The sequence below is a fragment of the Haliotis asinina genome, chromosome 10 (genome assembly GCF_037392515.1).
Source record: "Haliotis asinina isolate JCU_RB_2024 chromosome 10, JCU_Hal_asi_v2, whole genome shotgun sequence".
Classification (NCBI taxonomy): domain Eukaryota; kingdom Metazoa; phylum Mollusca; class Gastropoda; order Lepetellida; family Haliotidae; genus Haliotis; species Haliotis asinina.
The window spans coordinates 11,124,432-11,148,142 of NC_090289.1; the positions used below are offsets into that span (position 1 = coordinate 11,124,432).

General features: G+C 38.2%; 1 long non-coding RNA gene across 1 annotated transcript in view; it reads right to left on the bottom strand.

Moving 5' to 3' along the window:
• Positions 1-23,711, bottom strand: part of LOC137298440 (uncharacterized) — a 105,888-nt gene that overhangs the window by 39,273 nt on the left and 42,904 nt on the right. Inside the window, exon 3 of the long non-coding RNA XR_010957747.1 lies at positions 5,331-5,368. This is a non-coding gene — a long non-coding RNA (uncharacterized lncRNA). The remainder of the gene's footprint in view (positions 1-5,330; positions 5,369-23,711) is intronic.

Sequence of the window (23,711 nt, forward strand, 5' to 3'; positions counted from 1 at the left end):
TCCCCAGATATCGATGTGCCGAGTAAGTTTGATTCAGGCTGCCAGACTGTTCAGGACAAAATGGCGGAATTAGGAAGAAAACGACTCGTTATTAATAACACGAATGAGTGAACCATTTTAATCCATACTTATTATTGTTTTTTTAAAACAACCAATGATAAATAATGTATTTACCGAGAACAGAAAGATGATCCTGATTTCACCAAAGGAACTTACGCCCCTGATGCCTTCAAAATTCATATCCCTAAATAAGATCAACCAATGCCAAAGACGAATACAGTCGAAGTCGTTTCCAGAGGGGTCACCATCGAGACAAATGTATGTTTGGGTGACGTGATAATGTTCATAAAGAAAGAAATATGTTACAAATATGGCGGGATAATCGTCAAATAGACACAGATATGTCCGGAATCTGGAGTAAGGATCTCATTCACATCTGATTGTAAAATACATGGGCACTTTATGACTGATGTTTTGTCAATTTGCAAGGGTATTCATAGGGATAATTTCCTGATATATTAAGGGAAATAACTTGAATTCAGGATTGTATTTAAAGTGTAAAGTTTTATACATTTAAACTATTTAAGCTTTCAATCTCGAGCGAAAATCCTCTGGAAAACCTCAAGGCGTTATCATGTGTCAAGTCGGATTTCATACCTCGTGTAAAATGTTATGCTAATCATAAATTTTGTATTGAGAAAAAAATTTACAAAATACATTTTGTGATTACGCATTTGATACATTCATTGGAAAACTTCAGGTTTTATAGCACACGATGTTCTTGCAGTTATATTGCATTTTTACCCTTAGGTAATGTATTAAAATGTCATATTAAATATTATATATCACCATGTAATGTCATGCACTTTAAGGAAAAAAGTAATAAGTTAATTACACTACATTTTCTGTGTGCCTTGAACCAAATACAACCAAATGTCTTCGAAGTTATCACTTTGAAAATCTAATTACATGAACCATATACATTTTTTCCGTGTTAACATTGAACATACGTATTGTTCGTTCATTTACTTGGTTCATATTTGCCTTCGCATCGAACTTCCTCTGTATATTTATAAGAATTACGTTATCACACAGCTGGAACTATGTTCTGCAATTCGCTCGAGACCTGGGTTCGATTCCCCACACGGATACAATGTGAGGAGCCCAGTTAGGTGTCCCCCGCCGTGATATTGCTGAAATATTGCTAAAGCGGCGTAAAACCTCACTCACTCTGTCGCTATGTTATGAAAATTTATTATGTTTCGAGGTATTTCTAGTGCAATTGCTGAAGATATCTTTTAAGGCTCTCGCCGGAGGGCGTGGTTTATAGTACATTCATTCATATACTTTTCGGAGCTTTATTGCCTTGTCTAACCAGTTTAATTTGAGGGCCAATCGCCACTGGGTAGTTTCTGCCGTTATCAGGAAGTCTGCGTGTATATGCCAAGCGAGTATTTTGGGAAATATTTAGTTCATAATTTGGGTTTTGATTAAAAAAATCATATCTGCGCCAAACAACTCTAAATTTGGATTATTATTTATTTCAAAAAGCCGACTCAGAAATATTGAAGGTACGTAACCCCGGTAAACAACAGAGTGTGGTCGAGACAATACAGTGAATGATATTATGAACATCGATCCACGTCGTGGATATGGACGTGGTTAATTTGAATGCACACATCCTTTAAATTGTACACCCCAGAGTCATATTAGATGCTGGCTATTGCTGAAGTCTGCACTCTGCTTTATTCCACTGAGATGCCATTAGTCAGTAAATAGTGTAGATCAGTCAATCCAGTGATCAACAACATGAGCATCGATCGATGCAATTGAGCACGATGGCATATGCCAGGATCAGCGAATCTCACTACCTCATCCCGTTAGACGCCTCGAACAAGACCAATTCTATTCTGGATCTCTAGTGGCTATAATATTAGAGTCATTTAAGTACTTTTTGACTAAGCATATGTCATGACAAAGAAACCGGTTAGACCATATGAGCTATAACGGTCATTAATCACTTCGTTTTCTTTATCAAGCCGTTATGTATCTGAAAAAAACTGTTCATAGCCACGTAAACACCAGCTGACAAGGACATCTGGGTAAGGTTTGGTTTTCAGTAACGAATACGTGTCCACATAAGCGATTAATAGGCTAAAGTAATGTTATATATTTGGGATCGAACACATGTCTCGTGCGTGACAACCGACCTCACCAACCGCTGTGAATCGGAATGAGTATATATTGACGTTTATCTACGGAGAAAATATAGATCGGTTGTTTGTGTAAACTCTTCTGAAGAGAATAGTAAAGACGAGGAAAAGATACACAGTAATGATTTACCGATAGGAACAGTTACAATGAGAATGACGTAGTTGGTTTCTCGTGAACAATTTAATGAGTGTGCGCTGTACAAGCTGACGGATTAAGATAATACTATATATTTCATTACTTCTGACCGCGAGTATACAACCTGTCAGAAGTACACAAACCATGCAAGGATAACGAATCCGAGCTAGTTTCCTTCATCTTTGAGCATGATGATCCGTGATGACCCGTGATGACCCGGGTTAGAAATGTTCTTCGGGGACCCATGCCTGTAGTAAGCGGCGACAAGGTCGCTTGTCATTGGTTGATGCTCATGCTGTTGATCACTGGATTGGTCCAGACACGATTATTTACAGACATATAGCTGGGCATTTGAAGAGTGGGCAGTTTAACAACAAAGGAGATAAGAGGAAACCTATACTTATTCCTCGTTTTTATGCTATCATCTTGTGAATGCATAGCTATAAACCGGTTGGTTGTTAACATTTTACCGTTGCTATTCTGAGTTTCTCGGATAACGAATATAGCTGCATATTTGTTAACGAGCCATTGTGAACAAGCCATTCTCGTTTGATCAAAAGGTTTATATTTGTATGTGAATTGTTTAATAACAACCTGACGCTTGTGCATTCGAACACACACGCGACCTCAGTCAACCATATTATCATGTGTTACAAACGGTTGGCTTTGCTCATCCCTGCCTGTACATATTTGGTATATTTCGCTGTAAAAAAATAATTCCTTTGAAAGAAGTTTGTATAAATATTAGCTTTTGCATTGATCATTGATGCTGGTCTCGAATCGTCTCTCTTACCTGGGGTGTGGGGTGTGTGTGTGTGTGTGTGTGTGTGTGTGGGGGGGGGGGGGGGGGGGGGGGGGCTGTGGGCTAGTAGTTAAAGCGTTCGCGCGTCACGACGAAGATCCTGGTTCCCTTCCCCACATAGGTAAAATATGCGAAGCCCGTTTCTAGGCCGTGATATTGCTGGAATATTGCTAAAAAAGGTTTAAAACCGAACACACCCAGTCGCTTTCTCACTGATGATCTGAACCCTCCGCTGTAATCAGTAAATGACTGTGGTTGCAATGTAATTGAATCAGAGTGACTAATCTTCCCGTATTCAAACACGATACCAATGTCGAAATACGTTCTTGGGTAACACTTAAAACTGACATCATCCTAAGTTCTCAGCAAATTTAAACAAAAAATTTATCTGAATATTTTTCACTCTGGTAATTTATTTCCGATAGGAGTAATTCCATGGCAAAGGGTTTAGGAATTTGTCGAACATAACCAACAAGATTATACACACACTTAAATGGATTTATAATCAATAAAAATATGCCTGCTGGTGTGAAGTATACGACGCTGTGCACTTGATTAATGTTATCCCTATTTGCTGCATCAAGCAATTCAAAATTATTCAATTTGTATAAAGGAACATTAGCATAATAGTTTTCATGGCATGTTCCAGTTCCGTAATCGGATGCGTCACGGTAAATAACCCCAGAAAGCCCACAAGAAATATGTATTTTGATATGTAATATAAAGACAATAATCTAAATCTTACAGATGCTAATTTTACATTATTAAATATCATTAGAATTAGCCATAACGTGTTTTATACGTAATAGAACATATCAACTATACAAAACAACATGCATGCATGTAAAAATATAAATGCGTGCATACATACATACATACATACATACATACATACATACATACATACATACATACATACATACATACATACATACATACATACATACATACATACATACATACATACATACATACATACATACATACATACATACATACATGCTAAAGTTGTCTCAGACGCCAATGAGTGAAATGTGAAATCTGCAAATGTCTCGTCTTGAGGTGAGACGTTAAGTATTTAAAATAAAATGCACCCGTCGTTTTGAAATATTACATGGATTAAAATTGGAGTCGACGGTGTGTGGAAAGACTGTTCGCATAATATATGCAATGAACGATCCACAATTACACAGCTGCATTTAGTTTTCTGACATTTGTCAAAAGTTGGTAGGCAGAAGCTTGCCAGAATGTTATAAGTTTACTTAAGTGTACTTTGATATCAATAAAGCGACGCTAGGAAACGAAATGCGTATGACTTAGACATGAATTTCACATAAATACACATCATCAGATCGAGAATGACAATTCGTCGCGGACTATTATCATAATTGTTCGCAATAAAATGTAAAATAGCTTGGCGTTGGTGGTATGTCAACGAATGAGATATATCTTGAAATGCACGGCACATTTACCTTTAAGAATATATAAATATACAATAACAAACCATTAGCTATATTTTATGTACAAACAGTAACGCAAGCATGGAAGGGATGTCCCCATCAGACCGACAATCATGTAAAATATAGTCAAATCTTGTCAAATATTTCATTTTGACGTTGAACCATTCTAAAACACCATGAAACAAACATATCGCGCGATAACAAACGCAGTCGTGCTTACATGCACGAGAAAATATATGACAGGAACTACTAGAGCTGAAGTACATTACAACAAACACAAAGTAGGTTTCCTTTATGTTTGTCTGTAGATAGTTAAAATAGATTTGTTTGTATGGTTCTTTGTTGGTCTGATGGTGAATGTTTTTTTTCGATACATTGATGATCAAAAGAACAGAGAACAATGCACGACTAATGTTAAACTTTGTTAATAAATGCTGCAAAACCCTTTAACTAATTATAAGTTATGAGATTATCATGAGCATATGCATGCGTTTTAAAATCATTTTCAAAATAATGATGAGCATGAAAATGTGAGCATTTCTTCCTTATATATAAAGAGAGAGAGAGAGAGAGAGAGAGATAGGGAGGAACAAATGCTCACATATATGCATGTATATATATATGCATTTGCCCTAACATCAAATTGGTAACACGTATAAACAAATCACAGAAAATCGTGAATCCTAACCGGTGAATTAAATTAACAATATTCTACCTACCTGAAAATGACGTACGTTCAGCTGGCGCAACTGACAACCTGGAAACCGAAATAGACATGCATGTATCCCGGGCGATGTACATTTCGTGAGATGACATGTAATTCGAACGTCTGGCGTTTAAACAATACATATAAACATGCACTTTGTTACATTTGATGGCATTCCCTCATAAAGCCGACTGGCAGAATAAAACGTCATTGACATGTACATCCGACTGACGTTGATTCAAAATGGGCGGGATTTGCTTGCATCCCCAGGCGATATAATTCCATTATTGAGAGTGAAATTCAACAGATGACAATAGATATGTGTCTATTACACATGCGACGTTGCCAGTGACGAGTTTATGGCATCTTTATCTGTCAATTATCGATGTTGCAATAAACAACTCTCATCAGGCCTATTGCCTGGCTTAACAACGAGTCTCAAGTGTTAAGAGGCGTAAATGTTTGGGTTTTTATATATATATGCCCAATATCCAATAAACATATTTTGATGGGCATTAAATATTGGTAATGTTAGACAAATATTTTTATCACTATATTATAAATAAATTGTATTTGTGTATTTATTTAATTGCTTACACTAAACAAATGTGTATGTCTTAATTTTCTGTTTACGCTGTGTACCTAAGATGTGCACTACTTAAATATTATCCTGTTTATATATGGATACAGCATGCATATATGAGATAAATGATATCTCGCATTTACCTGAAGTTCATGTGACAAATAGACAACGATCGTCAACAACGGATTTGTTGAAAAGAAATTTCTTAGACATTTGAAAATGAATTTATTTAGTTTGCTACAAAACCATGAAAAATCACTCCTCATAAAATACGCCGAAGATGTAGATTATTTTTCGGTCTTTAGCTAAAATTGTAGGTTTTCGTGATATAAATACACTACAAAACTTATCTTTCAAAATAAGCTCCAACACCGTTTATGCAAATTCAACATTCTCAAAATTCCACACCTACATCTTGCTCAATAAATTTAACAGTTTCGGCATAACATATTTCTTCCCCAATCAAACATTTCTCCGTCAATGTCGGTTATACAATTAAACATTCTTACCCCGTAACATAAATTTCCAATGTCTAGAGGGGCTGGCACAGGTTGTAATTAGGCCATATATTTCAAACCTTGAACATTTCGCTTGTCAATTGCAATGCAGGAGTAATCAATTTCATTTCAGCGAGGCTCTGACAGTTCGTCAAGTGTGCGCCCTTTTCAAATCCAGCGCTGCATATTTCATTAGCCGTCCCAGTCAAATACATCCATAGGCAACAATTATCACGATTAAAAAACCGACAGGAACTTGAAATATTGTAAAACGCAAATAATACTAATTACCATCCCAGTATTTCATGGGTGTTGATTCCCAATAGCCTCTGTTCTTGACAAGTGGACGAAACGGCATCCGATTCTAATGATGTGTTATGTTTGAGTTCTTAATGCTGAGATAGAAAAGGGGTTGGCATTTTCAAGGTTTTTACTGTAATAACGATTACAGTAATGACTATTGACATCTAGCCCATGTAACATCAATTTCAAACCTGATACCACCCCTGTATCCCATGGTAATTATAAATTACCCGTAAATCTGTGCAATTATTCAGGGATGAAAATTAACGGGTTTTTTCTTTTCCGATGTGAGAAACGAAATGTCTCTTCCATAACGTTATGTTCCATTGTTTTGAAAAACATCGCCGAGAGATACAAAGAGAACGGATATATCATTTATACACTGTGTTCTTGTCAATTTAAACTATGACTAATATACAATGAAATCAACTCATATAAGCTAAAGATGATAGGAAGTGAGTACAACATTTCTGAATACAGTTTTCATATATATTACCGTTACTGGACAGCGTTTTAGACTAAAATCTACATACAAAAAGAATATCAAAAACTTCCAATCCTTTGAAAGTCCATTTGTCATTAGTATCTTCTAACCATCTGCTAATAATATTTTAGTTATATTTTTTCCTTCAAACAAGCATAACTTAGAACCAACGATGAAAACTCTCGCAAAATAAACAGAGAAAAACGTCTGCAAAAGTGCATTAGGTGCATGATATCATGGCAAAGGCAGCTGATGTTATGTTTTGTTATCAGCACCAAAACACGATGGATTCTAGAGCGTTCACAGAAAAGAGGAAAAGATATTAATGCTTTAGAGACTCAACGGGGTAGCTATAAAACCGCTGGGGGTCCCTTCTTATAATGAAGATGTAGAGAGCGACACGCAGCCTCCCAAACGCGAACATGACACGGAATATTGTTTTTAATATTAAATTTCATAAATTTGTCCAATTCACATGGAAGCTTTTGTTAAGCTTTTAACCGACCAAGCAGTTGTTTGGGACTGGGGAATTGAAGGGCTATTGTGTGGAGCTGTTGAAAAGTAGTGGCATGAATTGGGATGATTTTGATCAATTATAAAAACAACCCCCAGCTTTCACGCATTTGGGATTGTCCGTTTGTAGAATTAGTTGACATTTTGATAATTATATATTTATATACTAGTCGAAATTGTAATATCAATCATATATTCATACAGACATAAGCATATGTTATTGATATCGTGGCCAACTCATTCAGTTGATTCGGCGACAAGAAACGGGAAAATGACAAATTGCTTTTTAAGGGAACAGCTTAAAAAGATATGAATGGATGATATTGGGTTTCAGTTTTGAAACTGACAGAATGGTTAAGTTAAACTAAATAGATTTTCTTTTCATATTAGATTTAAATATTAAATATCCATTTAGATGTTTACTTGTTGACCTATTACTGGTTGTCATAGAAACATCCTAATTTTGCGAAAACGAAACAAGTAAGCATTAAATGAAAAATATATTTCATCCCGAAAAGGTATGTATCACATCAAAATACAATCAATGCGGAACAACATGATTACAAGTTTTTACAGGAAAGTGTTGTATGGGAGTAATTGAAGGAAGCGTTACGCAATAAAGATCACAGAAAACATTAAGCGGAAATAGTTGCAGGCAATGCTTGGTAGAAATCTCTGCAAGAAAACATCATGTAGAAAACGAAGAGAGACATAGCAAAACATGAAGGAAATGGTTCGCCGGAGGACCTGATATAGAAATGGTATTTCAGGAAATAGGATTACATACTGCAAAAAAGGTTCTAGGAAACATACGGCATTGAGGTATTTGCAGAAAACGTTTTGTGGCGATAGTTGCCGTAAAACGTAATGGAAAAACAGTCGCCCGGAGACGGTATATAGAATTAGTTGCAGGAAAATGTGATGTGAAACTAAACTTACGAAAACATGATGTAGAAAAATAGTTGCAAGAAAATATGACATAGAACTAGCTGAGAAACACACAGTGCCCATTTCTAAAACGTAATTTATTCAAACACAAAACAACACCATGACAAGATACAAATCGGAACAAGGTCGACGAGTGACATCTAACTCACCCACATACTGCAGACAGTTATTTCTCTTATGTGGAAGATCTATATTGTGTGCAAATGAAAAGAAATAATATATGCTTCAACATGCATAGGGATCATATGTCATCCCAGAACTAATTCAACCTGAATCATGTCATCCAATGTCATGCAATAAAACGTAACATTTACAGTGTCACAGTCAAATCCCGATGAGTCGAATCGCTGGGGACTAAGTAATAAATTCGACTTATCGATGTATTCGAGACATAGGTATGTCTGGGATGGTAGAACAAATGGTTGGGACCAGGTACTTCGAGGTATGCATAATATTCGAGACGCCGGCATTCGAGACATCGAGGTTTGATTTTATGTTATGATAATATGTAAGCAGGATTGAATAAAATATTGCCAAGTCATAAGTGCTAAACACCTTTCTATGAGGAATAATAAATGAATGTGGCAAGTTTGTCGTGTGTAAAATGAATGTGAATGTGTCATATTTCAGTAAAATGTGAATGTTTTAGTGAGCAACAGTAACGTAAATGTGTGTCACATTGAATGAAAGTGAGCGTGAAGCATGCTTCACTTGAATGTGACAATGTCCCATGGGGCTATATGGAGTGTCCCATCTGTAAGTCAAGTTTATGAAAGAAATTTCTGTTCTTAAGCTATGAATGCAAAACTAGGAATATATGTATAATTTCAAGTGACAAACGTTGCAAATCTTACCTTTTAGGAATTATTGACACAAGCAGGTTGACATATTCTTTCACGTTTCCATAAATGAGTGCATAATTGATCAACGCTGTGGGTTAACAACAATATATTTGTAGAGGTTGCACCCAAATATACTTTTTTGACAGTGATTTTGAGTGTATTCTCAAGTGTATTGTCAGTAAATCGACACGTGTATTGAAACGTGTCCTTCAAAAATGCTATTTGCAATGGTAATGCCTTCAATATAATTAGTAATTCTGTTTGGATTATATAAATATCGCCCATGTAATGGTGTAACTGGGAAATAAAAGACTAATGCACACTCTGTGCTGTATGAGTGTGTGTGTGTGTGTGTGTGTGCGTGCGCGCGTGTGTGTATGTGCGCGCGCGTGAGGGCGTGTGGGCAAGTGTGTGTGCTTGAGTTCAATTATACGTCGGACTCAACGATATTCCAGCGATATAGCGGATGCCTGTGGATAATCGAGTCTGGACCAGACAGTCCAGTGATCAGTAACATGAGCATCGATCTACGCTTCTGAGAGCCGATGATACGTGTCAACCAAGTCAGCGAGCCGGACCACCGTTAGTCGCCTGTTACGACCACCATGAGTTGCAGAAGGCGAGTTCTATCCCGGATCTTCAAGGGTCTATCATAGAATGAGCGGATCTTCACACCCTACATGGGTAATACACTAACACACGTAAAATCCATTTCTTGTGTCACAATATTGTAATATTGCTACACTCAGCATCATCAACAACAGCAGCAACATCAAAGAATCAATAAAGTCAATAAACAGAGTGCTTATGATCCTTGAAAAGTCAGAGAGGTTGGGATGATCATCAGCCCCTTTACATGCAGCCCAGGGTGCGAATGGCACTTCTTCCAAAAAGCGCTGATATTCCGCGAGAGAAGTTCCCAATATGAGTCCTCCTTGTATCTGTATTATGTCAACACATTGTGTCCAAAGGGTTAGAAACCTCAACGTGATATGAATAGTTCCCTGGTTTTAAGCAAAACAACATCCGACGAGGAGTTCTGTGTCGAAGTCGTCTGAGGCTGAATATTGGCCTTTTAAAAGAATTTCATTGTTAACATCTTCCAGGCCGCTCTCTGCTTATCCCAGGTTGCATCCTGGATATGCATTTTGGCAAAAACCACAAGCGAAGAAGAAGATGATAATATGATTGAGCCTCGCCATTATGTGGATTAAGTTACTGAGCTGGACGAGATGCTGGACACCCAGTCTCATTAAATCCATTTTAAATCTGTTTTCTGTTCTAACATTTTCATGAAAAATAATTCATTGGGGATTCCAAGATGCGGATGGCTGAATCAATGCAGCATAATAATAAACAAAACAACAACAACAATAGCAACAGAAAAACCCAAAACATCCGTTTCATTTTTCAGGCCAGTAGAGATACCCAAACGATGCATACTATAGCTCAGCTCTTCGTCTCGCAGATAAGACATACAAACTTTGATGCAGGTGTCGTTTAGTGAGGCTTCCTTTGAGGAAATTAGCGTTTGCCAAATCTATACGACACCTTGCTCGACTGACACCAGCTTCTGTACATCCCAGAAGTACATAACCATCAGGAAAAATACCCTTGAAATTAAGACTATGTCCAACATCCTTCGCTCTTTGAGCGACTGGTTTTTATAATGAGCCTTGCCATGTTTCAAATGAGAATGGTCATACAAAAAAGTGTGTGAAACGCGGACAATAACATTCTGTAGTGCAGTCTTCATGTTACGCAAACAACCCCTTCTCAAGGTGATTAAAACATGCAATTAGGGGAAAAGTGAGGTGGGGAGATCTATTTTCTCAAATGATTCGTCTGAGGGTGTCAATACCCCGAATGCCCTGTCTCGTCAAGATAAACAACAAATTATAAAAGGACAGGCATAGCTTTGTGTCTTTTTATTTTAATGCGAACGTTTAAAAGCTCGGAGCTTCGGATTTTTTTAGGTCTACACATGTATTCTGGCCAAGTTTATCATTTTAATTGGGCATCCTGGAGTTGGCAGTTTTGGGTATATAGAGGCCTTAATTTTCCACCTTCAGTGAATTGACTGCAGCTGCTTCACAGCCATGTTTCAGATGAATGAATGTTGTATTGTCGAGACCAATGACATACCATCACTCGACAAAGAGAATCTGTTTTGGGGGATTCTCTTTGGCAGGAATTGCAAAGTCTGTCATGTAAATGAGGAAAGAGTGGATGGTGAGTTATTCGAAATATTCCACTACTAACAGAAATGACTCCGAAAGAACTCCTACTGGTACCTCAGAGATTAAGTTGTCAAGTCATAAAGGACTTGAGCCACAAAAAATGGTAGTTCAGGGAGGTCAAAACATTCCCGCCAAATCAACGTCCGTTAGTGAGGTACAGAATCGTAGGCTGCTATTATTGTTATTGTTATTATGTACTCATATTTCTTTGAACATCTCAGCAAAGGGATTTCGAGACACAGTTGGGCTAGGTAGAATAGGCTTACTAGCCACCCTGGGCCCTGGTCCATGGTACACGCAACCCAGACAGTGAATGGGATTTGTTCCAGGAAGCACTGCCAAGTCGATACAGTCAGCACATTTGCTGAGAACACGGACAGCTCTTGCATTACCTACATTAACATACACTGCTGATTGTCACTGAAAGGTCTGGAGCTACCAGACCGATGGCAAGTAGAACACTGGGAGCTCGGGCGATAGTATACGCTTAATGTAATCCGAATATCTCAAACATTTACTCATGAACGTCCTGCATCTCGCTACACATTCTGTGAAGGGTTACAGAATAAAGTCAGTTGTTTGGAAAGATGGCAAGAACTTGTATAACTGTTCTAAAAAACATCCTTTCTGGAAAATATCTCCGATTGCAGGATGAAAAAAATATCCAAAGTAATGACTATGAAAGAAGGATGATGAAATTAAAGTTTTGCGATAAACTGAAAGAAGAGTTTGTGTCGAACCTCCACAAAAACATGTACAGATATCACTACTTGCCCTAACAAGACACAGGGGGCAAATGTTGTAAGGCAGAAGGGAAAAGGTACCAGACATCGTGAAGACATGATACTAGTAACGCCATTGCGTCCTTCGCACGTCCAACATACATCTTCTGAAGGGTTATCGAAGGCTTTGATCGACTTTTGAACATGTTCGGAACAGCACTCTGTGAAATATTTAAACGAAGACTTTATATGAATCGAATGAGACGCTTTGTTTTTCATTCCTAGACCAGTAGGATGAATCAGTTTAAGGAAAAGGTCTTTTCATAACTATTTGAGATAATCCATTCAACTTCTTTGCAGGTTGGAGCCAATGGAAAAGCCTCCACCGTCCTATCCCCAAATTTCACATGCTGTCTATACTATCATCCAGGGATGGCATAAATTGTTTTCTTGGCAAACATTGGATAACAAGTGTTTTCCTGTTTGGAACCAGCCACCATTTCTTTAGTTATACTTGAAGAAAACAGATCTCAATATGTTTGGACAAACATGTTTTAAACTTTCTGAAGATATGATCCGAACGTACTGATGCACAACATAAAACCATCATGTACGAAATTACGTGAACAGTTGGCGCTTTAGTGTCGCCTTTACCGTCATATTTCAGACACAATGGGTGGCTGTTCTGGCGGATGTCTACGACGTTTTAATCTTTTTCCCAGCCAACCCGTGCATGTCTTTATACTAATGGCCATTTTGGACTACTGACAAGTCTCTGCAAATATAAAAGAAAATCCAGCCCACAAAACCCATCTTCTCCGTGACGTTACATCAGAATCTGTTTAGCATATCATTGTCTCGGGATTAGTGGGAGGAGATATAAAATGTGGGTGTGGTTCCAAGACAATAGACTTAGAAAGCTATTCGATATAATACCATGACATTAAAACAATGGTCACATGTCGGGTGTTATTTTAAGACGAAACCTAAATTTGCTGCCTTTCTTTTGAGTTCTAGCGCAAGAATACTACCGGAGACTTCCTGTGGACAATAGAAGTTTCGAGTTCCCAGAAATTCGAGCAGCATGTACAGCTACTGAGATGAATAACCTGTTAACAGTAGCATATTTTTAAACGATACTTCGACAATAACTGCGCTAGTAATATAAGTTACATTGTTATGTACAGTCATTCGAGTTCGACACAAACAGTTTGATCCTTATTTTTGTCAAATCCGTTATCTCGTTTTGTGAATTAACGTTCGGCTAATGCGTTTTTGACGTCGTTTATACGAAAATGATTCTGTCATTTAACATGAGAATATACGAGGATAATAGTGTAAGCATGAGGATTATTTCTTTTATCCGTACAAAAGGCTCATGTTGATATCATTATAACGCCATAGATTCTTTCATGCACATCGAGGAGCAGTTGGTATTGTCTCCTCGATTATGTGGCTTCACATCCAAATCTATAAACGTTTGTGAATATGCTTGCACCCCGTGAATAAAAGCTTTTAGGTATGACGAGTAACGCTAATAAATCAGGTACGGTACTTTGCAGATCGTCACACCCTGAGCGGTGGATAAACAGGGAGTAGATTGACCACTGGCGATCGTGAACTTCCCACCTGGACTGTCCACCTGGAAGAGGTTTATGACCATTTCACAATGACCCCACCCTGATCTCATCACACTCATAGCAGCAGCTCTCGCCCTGGCAACATCTCACCGCCACAAACATCACACCAACGGGTACGATGACTTGTGTTGTGTTTATTTTGGCAGTAATGGCTATTGTTGAGTCCAGATGCGTGGCACGACTAACACACGGCACTTACTTTTCTGGACAAAAGAAGTCTATATTTCATTTTGGAAAAAGAACTGTGTTAAATCTGTTTTACAAGCTGTTGCTTTCGTGGCACACGATGCTCAGTAGGAGCTGTATGCGGGGTTTTTAATACAGCTTAAAATTATCAGGGTCTGGTAAAGAACGAACGCTTCAGTCTCTTCAGAGACAAGATGTTGGATGTTTTCAAGTCTTTCCAACCCGAAGTCATTTTGGAAACAAAACCTATCTTTGTAATTATAGCATGGGTGCTCTTGTAAGTATACCATGGTCTGTGCCAAAAGAAAAATAATCTAACATTTTTTAGGTCTATGTGTAAAGTTATTGACTGATATTGTATGTTCTTCCACTATTAGCTGTAAAACTGTTGAGGCGGTGTGCAGCAACATTCATTCATTCATTCATTCGTTCAATAATTATTATTCATTCATTCAATGATTCATTCGTTATTTGCTGAGTCGGCGTGCAGGAACATTCATTCGTTCTTGATTGAAGCAACATTCATTCATTGAATTATTCTTTCGTTCATTGCTGCGTCGGCGTGCAGCAACAGTCATCCACACATTCATTCATTCTTTCTTTTCTTTCTTTCTACGACGCGGCCATTGAACAATTGGAGAAGTGTTTCGATGTGTCAATTCACTAAATATCCGTTCCTCTTCCTTGGTGTTTGTGTCACAATTTGGGATGATAATACTGTTTTGGAATGAGCAACTGCTCATGGGTCAGTGAATCTGTGTGAACTCATTTTTCCTTCCCTTTATGTTTGCTTGTACTATGAGGCATACGAACCAGTCTCCTTGTGTGTTACACATTATTACAAATCTCACGACAATTATTATGACGACTCTTTCAAAACAAGGGATAACAGAAAGCCATACCCTCCATGGCTGTGTCAGAGAAATTAAAAAAAGAAAACGCCCGTGAAAAGTGGCACATTTCATATGGTGTGACATCACTTCCTTTGATTTACTTAACAAAAGCCACAAAACCCTTTCCACTTTCATAAAAAAAACCTCTCTGCTAAGAGTCGGTTGTGCATTTTTCACTGTATCAGCAGATATTTGTTTGCAAACAAATCGGGTCTCAACAGCACAATCCGGTGACTCTCACCATGCAATATCATGACAGAGCGTGTGTTTGTGAATCACAGCGAAAAGCTGAGTGTACGTTGCCCCACCGGTGGCACCCGTTATAATCATATGCTAAGTCTTGTAATTTGGTAACGTAACGTAGCATGATTTACGTCAATATAGGGAATTGCATCAGACATTTTTGTGACTGATGCACCAAATTTGGAAACGTCCTCCACTTTGCTCCCACAAAACGTTTAGAGAGTTTTAGTGAGGCCTTGTATGTACGCCTTGTGACTTGGATCAAACAACGTCAATTACAACGACAGCACGTGTTTGACGAAAAGGAGGCATGACTTGTCTTTGATTATGGTCTAGTCTCTCGACAACTCTATAGCGCATGGGGCCCTAGACACCAAAGCCTGATAGAAATCTACTCTTGCTTTATTTAGGGTTGTTGCATGATTGAATGATTTGGTAGAAACGCAAAATATTTTGGTTAAGGGACTGTGGGGCCGAGTAGTTTGTAATCCTATCTTTGTTGCCAATCTCGCACAACACCAAATAAAGGTCGTGGTTTATAGAGGTTATCCATGTTTAAAGTTGACCTGTCCATCCCGTTCACATGCACTACATAATAATAACCGTTCCCTGTTTAGGGAGTGAGTGAGTTTAGTTTTACGCCGTACTCATCAATATTCCAGCAATATGGCGGTGTCATGGTTTACGATCAGAACACCCAAGCGGTAAATATTCAAATGAAAAATGGAGGTATGTTGTACGTCATTGTTACTGAACTGAGCTGAACAATATTTCTCTCAAAGCTACATACGCAGCACGATGAAGATTACAGAGGTCAAAACATTAAATAAGTAATGGCGTCAATTTAAAATTGCGGAAAACAGAGCGACGAAAGGTTGACAATTAAATTAAATCCCAGACATTTTTACTTTGAAACAAACTTTCTAATTACAGATGGTCTCTTGATGTACAACATTTGTAATACTTTTTTTCGCAAAGTTTTAAAATAATTAAACACATGGAGGTATTCGTCTCCAATGTCATTCATAACACACACAGTACATTTTCTTAGGACAAATGTCAAATCTGTATCATCTACCGGTCTCAATCAGTAATTGATGACACGATAATCTGGACAATGTTAAAGCAATTTTATGTTTATCAGGCAATTGTTGTAAGTAGAATAAAATATCAGTTTAATAGATTTGTAAAATCTACCCTTATGTGATAAATCCGTGTGAGTTCCACTTCTGTATAAGCAAAATAAATGGTACTATTACAGAGGTTACAATCATATTTTTATGGAAGCAATATTAACTTGCAATTGGATGTATAGATCTTCATAATGCCTACTTAATTTTCTCATGACCATTAATGTTCTTCTATTTTAACCATATTTACGCTTATAAAATATTCTTTATACCTAATCATTTATATGGGTTTTTTTGGTCTTGTTTTAAAAAATAAATGGAGAAATAATTTGAATCGTGGATATAAATACGGAAGCAAATTTGAAAATTAAGCATGTTGTAATGTCAGTGACGCAATGGATGAAGACACAAAAGACACATCTCGAAATAAATCGAATAAAACGGTAATAAGTTGTGAATTTTATGCAAATGTGGTCAATAATTGTCAACAACTGCACTTTTTAATACTCATCATTTCAGGTAACTATTCTTCAGATTAAATCTTCAGATTGATAGGACACATAAGTTTGTATCTGTATCCTAACGTCAGTGTTGTTTATGAAATGGGGGACCTTAAATACGTTTAACTCACCATACCCCCTGTGCCTGCTCCTTGTACAAGAGGTCCCGGTTCGGTTCCCTGTTACAACGCATTCGGCTTACCCAACTCTGGGTTCTCTCGGTTTGTCCTTGTGAGTGGGTGAGGGAGAGCGCAAAATATAGGACTTTCAAGTCCTTGTGAGTATGGAAAACAATCTAACGTATTCCGCTAAGAAAAAGGACCCAAAACACCATTGTAAGCAATCGCATCCGGATAAAATGAATCCACTGTAAGTATAGGCCTATTACAATGTGTGTGAATATAGGTTTATGCCGCATTAGAAATGCCCTAACGATATCACTGCTGGAGAAACTGGAGAGTTTCTTTAAAATATTGCACCATGTGGAGATCGAACAGAGGCCACAGACGAGACGAGACAACGTTTAAACTACTGGGCCACGTCACCGAATAAATCACAATGAAGACAGGAAAGGGGCGAATGCACAGCTAGCTATCCGAGCCGCCACATAGTCTGTCCTACACAGTTGGCCTCTGCGAATGAATGGATTTACCGATTAGCAAGTCGGACAACGGCTAACATGTTCAAACGATGGACAATGACCCACATGCCAAATCACGCTCACCTCTCGTTCATGGGGACGAAGAGTCGGTGTTTACGGGTGTTCGTTGATCCGAACGAAATGGTTAAACACATTTGTCGAATTGACGAATTGGTTTTAGATTTACCAATACACACTTTGACCATGTGATTATTTCATTATCATAGCATTCATTAGTTACGCATAAACATGAGAAACAATCACAATGACAAACGACAAACTGTCAACGATGAAGGATCAAGCATGAAATACGCCATCAAATTCTACGACACATGGCGTTAATAGCATGCGGCTATTTGCCAAGTCTTTACACAACAATAAATATGCAGACTGATGAGCCGAATGAAGCAACGTTGATACAGTTCTCGTAAAACAGACTCATTTATTAGTAAACCAAGACCTAAGTTAATGCCACGAATGACCTCTCCGCTCTAATCTAAAACGTAAAGCAACAAAACAACAAGGGGAGATTATCCAGGGCTACACGAGGGTAACAAGGCAAAATTGCAATGAAAATCAGATAAATCGATCAATGACAGTAATTAAAAACACCAGGTGTCACAAAAATGTGTGGATGTAAGAAACATTGTTGACAATGTTTGTTGATGTTAACGAAACAACACGAGTAAAAGGTGTTGATGTTTTATTGTCTGCGTCAATGCTTCTACGTCAACGTTGTGACGTAGCCTGCGAAGGGACAAGTCTAGATAAGCGGACCGTATCAAACGACTCCAGATTGGTTTTCACTATTTTTTAAAAACATCTTTTGAACCATTAACTTTTTTAACATTTTACCTCATAGTCTAGTTATGACGCTGAAGTTGTGTTCGTGTTATCACGATAACAATCATAACCCTTTGAAGTTATTCGGTTAATAGGGTTGGAGCATGTTGTTTAATAATCATATACTGAACTACTTGTGAAATCAACGAATCCAAATATCATAAGTGTCCGTGCTTTAATTTGTCTGGGTTGTTCGTACAGTGCGAATATCCGTTATGGTATGCTTTGTGGAAAAAGGCCCCAAGTGACGTGTTCAGCAGTTCAGATTTTCGTAAGACCCACGTACACGGGTAGTGTGCAAAAGAAAGATTAAATTCGCAGCGAATATGGAATTCCAGCACCGCAAAATTGATCGTGATGCGCGACGGAACTCTGGGGAGTATTATCTCACTTTACATGTACATCAGTAAGAATTTTCATTTTCAAGTTGTTTTATGGACCTCTAAGGAAGATACATATGAGTGAGAGATTGGTTGGCTAAAGTTAAACGTTGCACTGTCTCTTTCGTCATGTGGAAACAGGTACAGTTTGATTTGAGATTTGTTTTTGGAACGAATCAAGCGTATCCTGTTATCCGACTGGAGTAGCTGCACTCCTAATATAAACCACTGGTTTGTCTAATGTAGACAGGATCCAAAGTCAGTTTGATATACGTTGAAAGCGCAGCGATGAACAACATGCACCCATTCTGTACATGGCAGAGTTACATTTGCGCCTAAATTTAAACTTTGTAATCGTGACCATAGGATAGGAACCTCTGCCAAACCTCGGTCCAACGAACGACTGAACCGCTGGCACGCCTGTGTGTATCACAAACAAAGAGCCGTATTGTCAGTGGTCCTGATCCCGGTGAGGATCCAGGTTGGACTTGTTTTTAGCATCCCATAGTAATCGTAAAAAGTGTCAAACTTGATCGGGTGGTCAGAGCCTTGGTCACCGAATCCCAGTCGCGTAGATTAAACATTGGACTGTCTGCCCAGACTCCACTATATACTGACGGCCTTCATATAGTTGGAATATTTCTTTGAGAGACATTTTAGAAGTCGTAAATGTGACGGAAAATCACGTTCTATGGATACTCAACTTCTTTAATGGTTGATAACGGGGTTAGTACTTACACCGATACGTCGCACTTAGCTGGAATATTGCTGAGTACGGTGTTAAACAACAAACCGACCAAAGGCCCTGAACACGTGCGCACACACAGACGCACACAAAGGCAAGGCAAGTGTCCACCTGAACAAACACGGAAACATATGGTTGTGTTCAAATTAGGAAAACCTTCGGAGAATATTTTGGTCACTGATGCGTCAAAATTGGATCCTGTTATCCTTGGAATGACTTCCTCGAGTCTGTCATAAATGTTTTAGGAATCTGTTCTTATGTTTACTAAGGCGCTAGATGTTGTTACTGTGATCAATCGACTTTTGTGCAAGGGTGTTTTCAGGGTTATCACAGACAAAACATGCTCGTATGGACGCCAAAGGTGCGGAATAAACAGATGAATATTTGCTGGACATAAAGGGACAGCTGGCAATTGGATAGCTAAGTCGACATGCACAGTCTTGTGGAAAGCCTATTGTCACTTTCTTCAAGCCCGTCTCGAAATATGAAACAGATCTGGCAATTTCATTGGTCTCTTTCACTGCTAATTTGACTTTCAGTTAGTGAGTGAGTGAGTGTGTGAGTGTGTAAGAGAGTGAGTGAGTGAGTGAGTGAGTGAGTGAGTGAGTGAGTGAGTGAGTTTCCAAAACCGTTTCACAAATGAAGGTCTCTCAAAAGTATGATGATAAAAGTGGACAAGTGGTTTTGAAGCGTACGAATTTAACGTTGACCCAACCCAACAAATTAACATATAAATTGAAAGACACCGCCGAAGCTGTTGTGATCATTGGTTGGTTTGTTGTTTAACACTCCACTTAGCAGTCTTCCAGCTATATGGCGGTGGTCTGTAAATAAGCGAGTGTGGACCAGACAATCCAGTGATCAACAGTATGAACATCGTTCTACGCAGTTGGGATATCATGGCCGGATCCAGGAATTTGGAAAGCAGGGGCTTGAATCCCCTGACGCCCCCACTGGCTCTGCCAACGTAGAAGAAAAAATAAAGAAGAAAAAAGCCTTCAATCAGTTAAGTCAGCGATCCTGACCACGATTTTTCACAAAAATCCGGTGACATCAGATGGTATTAGCTCATACTCGTCCCTTCACCTTCTTTCAATGAAAGGAGGATGGATGCAGTGGCGCATAAAGATGCTGACGTATGCATATGCAGATCTTACATGTTTATCACACTGACGAAACCCAAAAGCAAACTATTAATGTTGCCTCCATACGAAGTTAGAATCAGCTTGGGATCAAACCCGCTCCTGTGGGATCTTACACCCAAAGGGAGGCAACTCTGTTACAAATACATTTCAGTCGGCATCCCTTGGTTCCCGGCCGCGATATATATCGATCAGGCCTGCGTAACATCCGGGTCAGACAATCAAAATAAACCAGTTGGGTGATAACTGAATCATTTCCCCACAACAGACCAAATGTATATATCTTTGTAGTCGACACGTATCATGCTGTTGAAACACTAAAATGTTCGTTTCTAAAGTCTTTTAAAAAGTAATTTGTTTACAAGTCTAAAGAAAAGAAAGAGTCGTCACAGGTGTCAGCAGCATATGTTAGTAAACGGTTGTCTCTTGTTTCTGAAATGGCCTAATTGATTAAACACCCGCATGTCATATTGCGCAATAATATAAATTCCTGTTGTAAATTATTTTCAAGAATATTTGAAGTTTTTTGTACAATTAGTTTGCAGGAGGTTTAACAATGTTTTTTGGGTCTATATGAATTTCATAGCTTGTTTATATGTGTTTCGTGACAGCTGTTATATTGATTTTCAAAAATAATTAACTTATAAAACATAACATGCATCTGTTCGTACAGTTTCACATGGGCTTTGGTGTCAGACTGGGAAAGAGAAGGGAAATCAATTCTACTTAGTTTCAAGGGGCGTTTACAAGTCGCTTATCCTTCTACACAACGCCATGCGAAAAGTACCTAAAAGACATTCTGAAGGTAATCTGTCTTTGGTCGCCAAGGCATACGAAGTAAATCGACACCTTTAGTTCCGTTAATGTTTTCAGCTTAAGTTAATAATGTATTCCCGGATCAACCAGGGAAGGTTTCATACATTTTGGCAATGGACATTTCGAACTGTTATATAAAATTCTGTTAATAGTGGTAAGAGTTTTTAGCAATATCCCAGCGACATTACGACGGGAGTACTAAACTCGAGCTTCGAACACACGCTGCAACTCATCTGTTACTGGAACACATCCTCTTGAGGGACAAAAATGAGCCTCGAATGAATTGATACGTTTAGGTCCATGATATGACGGATTTAATTAAAAACGTTCATAAAATTCCCTTAAATGAAATAATCCAAAAATCTCCAAAAATGTCCGTTGTGCTGCAACGATTTATCCTAAGAATGTGCTTAAATTAGTATGACACCGGGTGTTCTGAAATGCTAAGCTAGTATCCCGCTCCATTAATTCGGAACAGTCTGTCCGCAAATGCGGGTATTTAAACTACATGTTACTCACTTCTTTACAATGTTTTGTATCACATCTGTTGTATTGATTAACGAACATTTGAACACTAACACAGGCAAATAAAGATCCCATTCTGGCTGTTTATGTTGCGAAGACGAATATGTGTATTTTATTCAGAAAACATTTAAACAGGAGGAAACATTTACACATGAGAAACCTTTGAAAATGCTCTGCACACAATATTTGCATATATACTGGGCAAACATGGTTAGGGGTATACCTAAATGTTGAAATTGTGAATAATGACCTCTCTACCCACTGACACACTGATAAATTATCAATGAAAAAATACCAATATCCCTTAGGTATTTTGTCCAATATATTTCATGTTCTTATGTTGTGGTACAGGTTGGTTGTTGTTTGCAAGTCGTGAAGATGCTCTGTTTATGTTCACATCATACTCATGACAGGGTGGAGTAGCGTAATGATTAAAGCGTTCGGTCGTCACACCGAAGACTCGTGTTCGATTCCTCTCATGCATACAATGTGTTCCCCGCCGTAATATTGCTGAAATGTTGCAATAAGCGGTTTAAAACTAAACTCACGCGCTACTGATGACACGCAGTTTTATCAGTCGATTGTAGCACTGTACGTTGTCATGAACATGTCGTAACCAAAGCGAGGTATGTTGAATAAAAATTAGCAAACCTTCATTTTGTTTTTGTGGCCTTAATGTGTCTGGCATTAATATTAGGTTTCAGTAACATATCTTTGAAGTTTGTATTTTTTTCGTGTTTCAAACGTAAACGCTGAATAGAATTTTACCTGATATGACAGCTATTTGATATCATAGTAAAATGCATTTTCGTTTATTATGCGTACACAATGTACTTGTCTTGCCAAGGATGGGCAGCATATGACCATATTTTTGTCATCACATGATGTCATCATAGAGATGATAGAGATTCTTGAACATAAGCTTATTACTTTTGTCGCCTATATTTTAATTAATTTTCAGCACATTAAGCCAGCTTCGAAGACGGCATCTTCATACGCAGGAACGATGAATTAACATCGTCACCAGAGCAAGCTCGTGAACAACGAATCAACCGTTCCGCTTGGAGCTTTGCGACAACTTCCAATATGTCCATTAATAAATGAACCTTGATAGGAGGTGGCCGACAAATTTAAGTTTATATCATAAGCATTATCCTCGAAACATTTGTGATTAATAGTTTCTTCTGATACAAAAACAAATGGATCGGTTTATTCAAATATCAACAAGACAAATTGCAGATAAAGAGCGGATAAAACGAGATATTAATAAAACAAAGAGATTTTCTGTCGAGACATTGCGCCCTACAAGCCGTCGCAAACTTCTAACGTGCACGTTTTGTCATATTTGGCTCTATTTCTTCATCAATGCTACAAATCAATAGCGTATGAATAAATTTCTCAGTGATAAGGAACCACATAGCTCCCTTGAGAAGCCCAAATAATCCCGCATCATAATATAGATCCTTCTGTGGCAAAGAGAGCATGGGGGATTATGGTTTAATTTGCAGCAACCTTTGTCCATTTTGGGTCAAGTTGGCGCGTTTTTCAAGCTGGGAGATCCTATCGCGACAAGCTCGGC